Genomic DNA, 13,149 nt, shown 5'->3' with positions numbered 1-13,149 from the left:
GTGTGGCTTTTTTCAGAACCCTGACCAATGTAGTTATGTTGATATAACCTTTCAAGTGTAGACCAAGCCTAAGACAGGAAAAAGTATGGAATTCCACCATAGCCGAGGTAAAGGTAGGAGGCCTGATACCGGACGGGGTGCTCTGAGAGAAATCAGAAAGGGGACACAGGTTCAGCTAGCCCTGTGACTGTGTCAATATCTACCACTCAAGAACTGATCAGTGCTCCATTTACTTTGGAACCCTGTCCCCTAGTAGCCAGCACTGGATATTTCAGAGGAAAATATAAAACCCCTTTAATATAAAAAAATTGTCCCATAGCCGACCAAGGGGGAGCATGTTCCTTCCTGACCCTAGCTGGAGATGAGCTTCTACCATCAAGCAGCAGGACTGATCACCCTGGTAATTTTATCCAATCTATTGTAAGTGCAGGTGCAGTCTTATCCCTCTGAATGTCTAATCCTTTTATCTGAAACTTACTAAGCTACCTGCCTCAAATAGAAGGATCATTAAATGGCTGGGTGCAGCTGCTCTTGTCATTCTGGGAGCTCATTCAGGAGGGGACATTTCCTTTTGTGGAAGGCTAAAGGGCTTTTTTCCTTTTCCTTCTCTATCACTTCCTGAGTGAGTTCTGAAGAAAGGTATTGAAGGACAAGGTTTTCACATACATCTGTGATCTGAGCAGCTGTGGCTTACAGCTTAAAAAAAAATACATGAGAAGAATGTTAATAAGGTTGAGATGTGGGGAATTCTAATGTAAATGAATCAATGGTTAATAGAGGATTGGACCTCTTTGTCTCTCTTTTTGATGGTTACCTAACTGATTCAGTAGTGCTGAATATAGAAGGATGGCGTGTAATGTTTATTGTTCAAAATTAACTCCATTATCATCCCGTAGCTGCCACTGGTTAGTTCTGCCTTTGAGGCACACACTGATTATTTCACTACATTTCCTGTATGCTCACGTTTTCAAAATTACCTGACTTTTTTCCCTCTAGAATACATGGTACAAAACAAAACTAAACTTCAATTTACATCTGCATCTCAAAGTATAGCTGCTCCCTGAGAATAAGCCAGCAACTTTGCTAATCATAGAATGAGAGACTAGCCAGAGCAAGGTTCTCGGAGTACTGGAGATTGGCTAGATTTTTGATTCATCCCATGGCAGATATTAGAGCAAGCATGAAGTGTGGATTGGGATCTGAATTTCCCAAAGCTCAAGATCCAGGATTTACTTTGGTCCCATAAGCCCACACACAACTGATTAAGACCTCCCAGTGTGCTGTTTAAAACCTGGGATGGAGTAATGAAAAGTGCGGTGTGGATTTCACTTCAGACGTTCATAAATCCTGATCAGGAGCACTGATGGATTTCCAAGATTTTAATAACCTTAATATCTCGCTCTTCTGTAGCACCTTTCATCTGTAGATCTCAAAGCATTTTCCAAAGATGGTCATTATCATTATCCCCCATTTTTACAGATGGAAAACTGAGGCAGAGGGAGAAGTGACTTGCTAAAGTTCACCCAATAGACCAGTGGCATAGAGCTGGGTCTGCTCTGAAGAGAAACCAAAGTATTAGTCACCTTTATACAACAGAAGTATTATCAGTTACCTTTCATGTCAAAACCATGTAATGGTCCCACCCATTGGACTATTTTATGAATATCAGGGTTAGTCGATTGTAGTGGGGCAGCCGCCCCACTCCTGGAGAACAGGGGTTAAAAGCAGCCAAGCTAGGCTGATTTGGGGTGTCTCCAGCTGTGGCTGCTTCCCCAATCAGGGCCCAGCTGGGCCCTGATAAGAGGGCTGGGGGTCCAGGATCTGCAGGAATATCACTCTAGCCCTGCAGTGGGAAGGGCTAGCTCTCTGGGAGCCAGGTACTTGAGGCAGAGCAGTGCTGGGGAAGGGTAAAGGGAGCAGGGGCGCTCCAGCCTGCTAAACCCCCAGGCTGCAGGCCTTGTAGAAAGCCTACGAAAGGTACTGGGGCTGCAGAGGGGCATCCTGGGGATAGGCAAAGGCAGCAGGTCCTTCTCCCTTGCCAATGATGAGTGGCCATTATAGACTGCAGTCTGCCACAGGTAAAGGGGGCTAGATGATGACTGGCAGTAGCCACTGAGGCAAGGTAGGCGTAGAGGGTCGAGGGTTCCCCTAGGAGGGGAGATGCAGAGCATGGGTACTGCTAGGGCAGAACCCCGAGGTAAAGGGGCACTGGCGTCTGGGAGGGACATGGGGGGCCTGAGGCAGGCAAGACACTGGCCAGCAGAGGGTGCTCTGAGGCTGAAAAGGAGCTAATTCCTGAGGCAACCAGCTGGAGGTGCCATAGCAGTGAGTCTGCGATCTGCTACATGAATCATTATCAAAGAAGTGTAAAACTAGCCTCAGCAGGCAACCAGATGAAAATTGAATGTTTGTTCACTCTGCCCCAATCTGGGCCTGAAAGCAGCCTACTCTGTATTGCCCATTTCCTTACCCTCTGTCTCTGCATTTCCTGTTAAGTCAGATGGTTTCATATGCTGCAAACAGTAAACCGTGGGGCAAGCTTCATGGTCAGCGATGAGATAAAAAAACCCAAACAAACCCAAAAAAACAATTTGCCCAAGAAGAGCTAGGGCTGCATAGAATTGAAACTCCTTTAAAGGGTGTGTGTGGTGGATCACTATCAGCTCGTTGAGTGAAATTAAATTGTCATACCAGTGTAGGCAGGATTTCCATAGCCAAGCTCAAAATTGTCAGATATAAATAAATATGTAGCAATAACATTTTAACTAGGTGGGTATATTATCACCTGCCTACAGATTGGATAACAGAGACAGGCAGTGACATGTTCAAGGTCACCCAGCAGGTCAGTGGCAAAGCCAGGAATAATGAATGCTAGGTCTCCCAACACCCTATCAGCTAGACCATGCTTTCTCACTAAGCAATAGGCAGATCTTACTGCCACTGAAGTTACAAAACTCTCACTGATTTAGGAATTGCCATACTGCTAGGTTTCAAAGGGCTCCGGACTGAGTCTAACTATATTGAGAAAGAGCAACGTAAAGGTTTATCTTACAATTTTGTGTAAAATTTAATTAATTGAGTGCTGGAATGACAGCCCTGGAGACTGATGACTTCTCCTTCCCCACAGAGCAGGTGTAGCAAGAGCACTGAAGTGCCAGCTTCCCCCACATGACCATGTTCCCCAAAGATAACCTGGAGAGATCACAAGAGATAGAGGCTTGGAATCCTTGACTTCTCTCCAGAAACTTCCAATAACCGCTGCCAGCTGAGAGGTGAAAATGGACTGAACACCCACTGTGATGCTAGCAGACTAGGTGCTAGGTCATGCCAGGGCCTCACTGAATCAATCTGGCTTACATGTGGATTAGTATAGTTAAAATAGATATTAGCATTATAAGAATGTCTAGTGTTTAGACTTTATGAAATGCTTGTGGGATGCTGTGTGTATTAATCCTATTTATATCTGTATCCCATGGTATCAAGTTAAGTTGAGGGTTTGCACTGTAAATCTGTAATTGTGTAGCTCATAAAACAGGAAGAGAAACATGAATTAAGGTAAAGTGCTTGTCCTGCACACAAGATGGCCCATTGAAGGAAAATGAGGCATTGTGTAGCATCAAAGGACAGAGACCTGGTTGACTGCATTCCTCACTCTCTCCAGGAAAGGTAGGCCTGTGCATGAACTCATCCCATCAGCTTGGCTTCTAGAGTAAAGAGAATAAAAATTCCTGACAAGAAGGAACTAGGATCTTTATGCTGTCTGGGCTCCGAGGGGCAAAGATTCCTAAACATAAGTCAGAGGTCCCCATGCTGCTTGCATGGGTGTGACAGTCTGTACTCCTGTTCATCCTTTTTACACAATTTATCACAGTCTTGTAAAAAGTATGGCTTGTGATGTATAGTTTGAAAACTCAAAATCTGCTGAGCATTATTGTCCTGGCAATACATACAATGGTGTGTGGCAACCATTGTATGTAAAATTATAAGATTTTATTGTATGACATTGCTGAGACATGCTCCAAGTTTAGAAAAGCAGGCTCAGACTAGTTCCTCAGAGACAAAAGGACAAACTGATGCCTCAGCAAGGTGCCAACAAAATCAAATGGACTATCACCTGGTTACACAGCCATTTTTTGTCAGGAAGAAGGGTGTGTGAGAAATTTACATCTTGGCAATAGAACAGCTGGTGGTTCCCGTATAAACAGACTAGCTGCCACCTGAACTCCAGCTGGAGACTATTCTCAAAGAGGAAGAAAAGATATAAAAATCACCTCTTTCCCCTCATCTCTACTCATGGTACCAAAAACATCTGAAAGACAAAAGAAGGATCATTGAACTCAGGGGAAGGGTGCTGCCTGAAGAATCCAGCCAGACTGCTGTAAGCATATGGTGAGAAAACCTTTTGCTTTAAATTCACTTAGCTTGTTAAGTTAGGTATTAGTTTGCGTTTTACCCTTTCTTTCTTTGTAACCAATTCTGACTTTTATGCCTCATTACTTATAATCACTTTAAATCTATCTTTCTGTAGTTAAGAAACTTGTTTTGTTGTTTTATCTAAGCCAGTGTGTTTGGACTGAAGTGTTTGAGAAACTCCATTTGAGGTAAGTGTTGGTGCATATCATCTTCTATTAATAAAATGACAGACTTGCTATGAGCTTGTCTGGTCCAGAAGGTGAGACAAAGTTCCTCCTCTGCCTCAGTGGGTCCTATGCTTATTGGCAGATTTGCTCACCTCAGAGGTTCACGGCAGCCCTCAATTTGGCCACTTTCTTGGCTCAAATCTGCCGTTCACTCAGTTAGCTTCATCACTGGCCAGCATGGGGAAAAGGAAGAATAATCCCCACAGTCTCTGCTGAGCCACCAAGTGGATCAGACCAGAGACCTTCCCCTCTGTTGGAACCCACAGTCCAGGTCAACTCCTCCGGTATCAAGTAGGGAGTTGGGGGGATGGAGGGAACCCAGACCCGCCCTCTACTCCAGGTTCCAGCCCAGGGCCCTGTGAATTGCAGCTGTCTACAGTGGCTCCTGTAACAGCTGCATGACCGCTACAACTCCCTAGGCTACTTCCCCATGGCCTCCTCCCAAACACCTTCTTTATTCTCACCACAAGACATTCCTCCTTATGTCTGATAATGCTTGTACTTCTCAGTCTTCCAGTAGTACACCTTCTCGCTCCCAGCTCCTCACACACACACCACAAACTGAAGTGTGCTCCTTTTTAAACCCAGGTGCCCTGATTAGCCTGCCTATCTTAATTGATTCCGGCAGCTTCTTGATTGGCCACAGGTGTTCTAATCAGCCTGTCTGCCTTAATTGTTTCCAGAAAGTTCCTGATTGTTCTGGAACTGCCCCCTTACCTTACCTAGGGAAAAGGGACCTACTTAACCTGGGGCTAATATATCAGCCTTCTATCACTCTCCTGTAGCCATCTGGCCCGACCCTGTCACAAAGGAAAGAGCTGGGCGGTACAAGATGCACGTTTCTGGGGACAATCTGGGACTGGGTATTTGCTGGTGTCACTCTGCAATTTAATTCAGGAGTGGCTGGCTAGAAGCACTCTTATAACTCAGCTGGGAGTAATTTGCATGCTAAAGGCTGTGTGTGATCAAGGCCAGGAGTGGTTGCTCTCACAGGAAAGTAGTGTAAAAGGCACCTTAGGCTGGAGAATTGAGGGACACAGCTGTCCCAACAGTCCAGATTGTACCCTGGGTAGTGTCACAGTGGGTCAGCCATAAAGGACATATAGATCTCTTTATAGAATCTTAAATTACCTTTTTAAATCTAAGACTGTAACTCATTTGTGTAGGTATGTTTCCTGCTTTACCCTTGTAAATAACACATTTCTTTTCTTCGTTAACAAATCTCTAATTAGTTTATTACAGGATTGGCTACAGACATTATCTTTGGTTTGAGATCTGAATACAACTGACCTGGAGTAAGTGACTAGTCCAGGAGTAACCTGAATATGATAGTGATTTTTGGTGTAAAGTGACCATCTGTCACATAGTCCAGCTTGCCTGCAGGGCAAGATACACTGGAATGTCCAAGGGGATTGTCTGTGACTCCATGGTAAGATTGTTATAGTGCTTCAAGCGTTCACACTTGTTACTGGGTTGGTGAAATCTAATTACAATCAGTGTGGGCTTCTGCCCTGCTTTTTGACAGTTTGCCCTGAGGTTGGCACTCACGATCTTGAGCCACCCACTAACTTTTTTCATATAGACGCAAGGTTTGGGTTTTTAACCTGTCCAGTCTGAATGTTGCATTTCATAGATCTATTTGCAAGTTTTACATTTTGTAGCTATCGGTAATAGTCCTTTAGGTGCTTCAGGGAAAGTTTGCCCGGAGGAAAAGCTGTCTGATCCCCCCAATCCGAGAGAAGCTACATTCATAGAAAGAATTAGGATAGCTGACTCGATAAGAAACATCTCCCTCCTTGCCCCCCCCATCTAGGGTAAACCAACTCCTTTGTGGGTCTGGGAATATACTGTAATAGGAAAGCATGTTTTAGATCTATTTATTTGTATTACAGTAGCAATTAAAGGCCCCTGCCAAGATCAGAGTCCCATTGTGCTAGGCACTCTAGAGAGACAAAGACAGAGATAGTCCTGCCCTAAAGACAGGCAAAGATGGATGAAAACAAAGTATTATCCACATTTTATAGGTGGGAAACAGGCATAGAGAGATTAAGTGACTTGCCCATGGTCATATAAGGGGTCTGTTGCAGAGCCAGGAACTGAATCCAGAACTCCTGAGTTCTCGTCCAGTCTCTTCACCACAAGCCAATTAGCAATAGTATTGTTAGCAAATAAACCACTCCTCATGATTTTTTGTATTCCCACAATTCTTTGTATATAAAATCCCATGCTCCTTAATGTATGAATGGAAATGTTTTGTATCTATGATTCTAGGGACTTTGTACTTAGTTTGAATTTTGGTGTGTGACCAAATAATGGAATGTGTATAATACTTTTTACCTTGCCCCATTGACCTGAGGAGAATGTCTCCAGGTAAAGAGAGACTTTTTTATTACAAGTGTCTTTGGTGATCGATGAAATAATTACCTATTGAGTGATGTTTTTAGTTTATTACGAATTACTTGTTGGTACAGATGTTTTCTATAATAAGGACTTACTTTCAGATATCTTTAGCCTATTAATTAGACAAGATAAGATACCATAAAAAGGAACTTCTTATGTAGTCCAGTATGAGAAAGGAATTTGTTTTTGTCTTGAATAAATATAGGAGGATGGGTGCTTTGGGGAATTAGGAGTGAACTGACCTACAGACGCTTCTCTGGTCTCCAGATCATTTTGGTAACTATGGCCTTCCTTTCTGTATTGTGCTGTGTTAATCTTTGACTAAATCTTTGATTAAGAAATACCAATTGAGTCTGATCATTTGGCTTCTTATTAACAACAAAACTGAACAAAAATCCAACAGTAGAAAGTGTTACTGTGCTTGTTACTATGTGAAAACTTAGTGTCAATAAGGAATCCAGGCGCACTCCTGAACTACAGACTGAACTGGCCAATTGTGGGCATGGGCTTTTAATCAAAGGAGACTGTCACCATGGCTGCAAACTCTTTAAAGTGCTTTCATCTGTCCTCCATCACCTCTATCTCGCTTGGGTTCAGCTTCAGCCGCCTGTTCTTCATCCATAAGCTGATCTCATTCAGCCACCGAGCTATTTGGTGGTGATTATGTGGCCATATGTGGTGAAGGATATGTAGAGCTGTTAGTTACCTGAATATTCTTGGCACTTGAGTTGATGTCTGACCAGTTCACCTAGTGGTTGCATGTAGATGTTGAATAGGACAGGAAAGAGAATTAATCCTTGTGGGACTCCACAAATGAGGGATCTAGTGATGGAGGAGCAATTTCCCATCACTATTGTGTGTGTGTGTGTCCGTCTGTCCGTCCTGGAAGGACTTAAACCATTTTAATGCATTACCCTGGACTCCTGCTACTTTTCTTGGGCAGTATAGCTGTATCTCATGGTCAACAGTGTTGAACACTGCAGAGAGGTTCAGGAGAATGAGAATGGATGGATGATCTCCTGTCAATGGACAGAGGACAGGTATCAGTGGCACTAAAGCTGTTTCTGTTCCATAATGTGGCCTGTATCCAGAGTGTGCTGGGCCTAGGATATTAGCTTGTAGTTGGCTTTGGCAAGCTCCATCTTATTTTAGACCAAGAGAACTTGGTGACCCTTCCCCTCCTTGCAGAGCCCAGACATAGCAGCTCAGATAAGGTGATTGTGCTTCCCACAGCTGAGTTTCCTGCAGTTCTTACCTCTAAATGGCATTCTCTATGGTTAGGTGTGACTATCAATGTTAAACTGACCTTTTAAATCTCAGCTTTACATTCCTTTTGGCCAGTCATCAAATCTCTGCTTAAACTCCCTTAAGAACATTTCCCTCTGAATAAATCCCTTCTTAACATTGCTAAAAATTGCTCTGAAACTCATATGAAATTTACTTGCAATACTAAAGGAAGTGAGGTACCTGAACACACACACTCAGTGCACCTTCTCTAGCCAGTTGTTCGCTCTCCACAATACTGAGATTTTGGTTCTTTCATCCACCTATTGCTGGGTTTTCTGGTAAAGATTTTGCCATTGGTTCTCCCTCCCTCCTTTGTGACATTTCACTTTTCTACTGCTAAGTCTCTCCACTCACGCTAACTGAGCTTTCTGTACACCAGTTGCCAACTGCTCTCAAGCTTATCATGTTATCAGAGACAGCAAACATTGTGAAGTGGATTGAGCATGGAGCTAGAAACCAGAACCTCCCAGTTTCTAATCCCAGCTCTGCCACTGAATTGTGAGTGCATTGCAAGTCCATTAACCTCTGTTTCCCCATCTTTAAAATGGGGATAATGATATTTATTTACCTACCTCATGGGGGTGTCTTATGAGAACACAGTTACTATTTGCACACCACTCTGAAAAGTTAAAGCAATAGTACTGTATAATTCCCCTGTCCATCCATCAGTGGTTTTGTGGTTAAACAGCATCATTATTAACTGCTATGTCATAGCAAGTGGAGATATCAGGTTCTACAGGATTTAAGCTTCCATTTTGAAAAACATTAAGTTCCTATTCCTCATGGTTACACAGAAATGGCAGGTAGATAAACCTTAAACAGCTATAAGGGAGACATGAACTCCTTCATCTCAACAGGTTAACTGAGGCCTAATGACAATTCAGAAGTTAATGATTTCACTGCTGAGCATTTTAGCAGAAACATCCTGCTATTGTTTGATCTGACTGGCTGAGGCTGAATCTGACAATAGTGTTCCATTAAACCTAAAGCCATGCACTTTATATTTTGCAAAACCAAGGACCTAAGCAGAAAGAACTGTGGGTATTAGTACCAAAGGTTTTCCTTCTATTGGCTTTTCCTGAAAGAGGCACAAGGGACTGTGAATTCTGAGACCCTCAAACATTTCATTTCTCATCCCTCTCACAAAGGGCCTACCTTCACTGCACCTTACTATGTGCAGCCTAATATAAGGTTCTGTACACGCTTACCTGTTCTGTGCTCCTTGTCAGCAAGCAGGTGCTCAAAAGGGATATAACTGTCCTGCACTTGGACTATTTTATGCTCTGTGTAGGAACAAGAGGATGTCACAGGGCATGGCATGCTGCATTTCTTCCATTAGCCCAGGAAGCAGGACTTCCAAGGTCACTGTGGAACCTGGGCAGCTTGCAGCATGACTGCGGTACATATAGGTTTGTTATAAATAGGAGACACACAGCTGGTTAGCAATCTCATCTAATCTCCATCAATTAATAAGGATAAGTGTTCATCAAGTCCAGAGTTCATGGCCTTGACAAGACGGCAGGCAGCGCCACGCAGGCAAGGGATACTGTCAATGGGCTCAAAAAATCTGTTTTCTTTGGCATCTTTATTTTTAATAATCAATATTTATTCAAATTGGAAATAGTGGAAGGCAAAATCCTAAAGGAGCATTGTTCCCTTAACCTTTGCAAGAATCTCAGTGCAACTGAAATGTCTTCTGCCTGGTTTGCATACCGGAGATCTGGGGGTAAATGACTGTTACATAAACACTGGATCTCTGAGCATAACCCCTCTGTGCTGGGCTATAAATGTTTTGCTTCTTTCTTGTAAGAGGGATTGCATCTCACTAGAGAGAGAACATCATTTAGTACTAAGAGTAGGGAAAAGGAGCAGGCAGAGATGGATTCTATTTTTGATTCTTTCTGTATGATCTTGAGCTGGTCCCGTCTCCTCTTTGTGCCTTAGGTTCCCCATCTACCAATGCCAGCCTCCTCCCATGCCTCTGAAGCTGCAGGAAATAATTTGGGATATTTCCATCTTGTTCTAAAAGCCAGTCTTTATTAGTGCTCCAGAAAGGGTTGGGGGCAATGTAAAAAAACCCTGCAACTCCTTGGCTGGGGAGCAATTCCTTCCTAACCTCAAGTTCCACCATTGCTTCAAATTTGTGCATCATTTAAGCATTTTAATACCAATTTGTTCTCTAAAATACCACTGGATTCCCAGAACCATACATTGTGTTCTCCTATACACAAAGGTTGATACAATTGTTGGCCATGATGGTGGGGTGAATAAAATTCAAAGTATTGCTCATCCTCCGATGTCATGGTGACAGCAAACCGTCTTTCTACTTTCTACCGCCTTTCTATGCATCCGATGAAGTGAGCTGTAGCTCACGAAAGCTTATGCTCAAATAAATTGGTTAGTCTCTAAGGTGCCACAAGTACTCCTTTTCTTTTTGCGAATACAGACTAACACGGCTGTTACTCTGAAACCCGTCTTTCTACTGAATCTCTGGCATTTCCCCACCACTTAGCTTTCAACTTCCTCATTTTCAATGTGCACTGTCATTTCATTTCCTGGCACTCAGTTCCATGTTGTACTCACTTCGTTTCCTGACCCCCAATTCCTTGCAAAATGCACAGAATTTTTGACTAGAGAACATGTGATATCTCAAAACAACCTGCACCAACCCATCAACTGCAGCCACCTTTTCTTATCTCCCTACATTACCGAGAAAAACAATTCTGGATGTAGCAAATAATTGGCCCAATCCTCAGATGGTGTAAATTACCCTAGCAAAATTGACCTGATCTGATATCTTTATCCAGAGCTGCTCTGAATGAGTTATATGCTTGAGACTGGACTAACAAATAATAATTACATCATGCAATTAAAATAATATCTGATCCCTAGAAAACAGGATATCTCCTGAGACAACTGTGCAAGAGTTAACTAAACACTATGTTTGCCAGAAGCTGGGAATGTGCGACAAGGAATGGATCACTTGATGATTACCTGTTCATTCCCTCTGAGGCACCTGGCTTTGGTCACTGTCGGAAGACAGGATTCTGGGCTATATGGACCTTTGGTCTGACCTGGTATGGCCACTGTTATGTTTATGTCTACAATGGCAGCTACATGAGGGCCTGATCCTACTCCTTTCTAAAGCTGTGACAAACTCCTGCTGATATCAATGGGAACAGGAGTGGCATTAATGCCTAAGGCATTAATTTTGAGAGATTCTAAGCCCTCCTGTAACTTACCCCTTTGGATTTGACCGAAGACACTCCCCATGTGTTAGGTGAGTACAGAATTAGGGACCTGATCCTGCTTTCACTGAAGGGAGAGGCAGTTTGTGATGACTTCAAGGGGAGCTGTAGTTTCTCAGCTTCTCTTAGGATTTGGCCATAAGCCACCAATAGGTAGGAAAGTGATTTTTGGGGGTGGGGACTTTATTTGTGGCTGAGTTGGAGAGCTTCTTACATAAGATTAGATGTATGTTCTGAGGGGCTGAGAGGGATTTTAAAGCAGGGAGAATTTTTAGCCAATTACCAAATAAAGAGTCAGGATGACTGTTGAGGACTGCTATTTTATCCTCTGTGTTAAAGAATATTCACTAATGTGGTAACTAATAATACTCTTGGGGGAATTATGCGCCACTGTGCATGCACAGAATTTAAGTTCCTCACAGATTTCTTTGCTTCCCTGCAGAAAAATGACTTTCTGAGGGGAAGCCAAAGGGAAGCCACAAGAGCAGTCATGCGACCTTCCCCAGCAGTATGTTTTGGGTGCCCACGGCAGCCGGCAGAGAGGTAAATCACTGTAGGGGAGGGGGCGGGACTGGGGAAGACCTGGCTGGTGGCTCCCACCTTGCGCCGGCTTCAGCTGCTAGTCCTGGCTGGGCTGGGTAGGACAGGACTTCCTCTTCCCCTGCATGGCATCCGGGGCTGGGTCAGACCCACCTCCATATTTCTCCCCTGGCTGAAGGAAGCTCTGCAAACTCCCCCACTTCCTGCACCCATCGCTCCTCAGCTGCAGGGGGAGGGATCACTGTACAGGGAGCTGCTCCCCCATCCACCCAACTGTCGTACATCCAGACCCCCTTATACCCCGACCCTCTCGCTGAGCCTCACAGCCCTCGCACACACAACCTTGAGGAGCTCCACTCCCCCTGCACAACCCCAATGAGTCACCTGGATCACCACCCCACTGAGCCCCAACCAGCTGCACGTGGATTGCCACCCCACTGAGCCCCACCCCCCAGCATCTGGACCCCCACACTCAGACCCTCCTGCCGAGCTCTATCCCTCCACATTCAGATCTCCCCCACACCCAGACCCCACTGCTGAGCCCCAAACACCTTCACCTGGACCCCCCTGCAGCATCCCATTACCATTGCATCCAGAACCCCCCAACAAGCCCCTGTGCATCCAGATCCCCCACTGAGCCACCCACACCTAGATTGCCCCACACAGAAGCCTTTCAATCCACACCTGTATTCCTCCCTCCTCCCACCCCACCCCACTAAGCTCCTGCCAAGCTGAGCCTGCCTGCCCATACCTGGGTGCACCTGGCATGGAGGGGCAGGGCACTGGGCTGTTTCTGGGGCAGGCCTGGTCCTTGTGCTATGTCAGGGTTGGGTGCAGCCTCATGGCTGAGTCTGTCCCCCAGGAGGAGCTGCAAAGTGATCTTCCACTTCTGTGTAGCCAGTGGCCTATGCTCTCCAATGCCATGCTGGAGCCTCCACATTTATTTGACAACTAAAATTTGCAGAATTTGGCAGAATTTTAAAATATTGTGCACAGACTTTTTCATTTTTTGGTGAAGAATGCCCTCAGGAGTA

The sequence above is a fragment of the Caretta caretta genome, chromosome 18 (genome assembly GCF_965140235.1).
Source record: "Caretta caretta isolate rCarCar2 chromosome 18, rCarCar1.hap1, whole genome shotgun sequence".
NCBI classification, from domain to species: Eukaryota; Metazoa; Chordata; order Testudines; family Cheloniidae; genus Caretta; species Caretta caretta.
The sequence above is the reverse complement of the archived record's forward strand: the minus strand, read 5'-3'. Positions refer to the sequence as shown.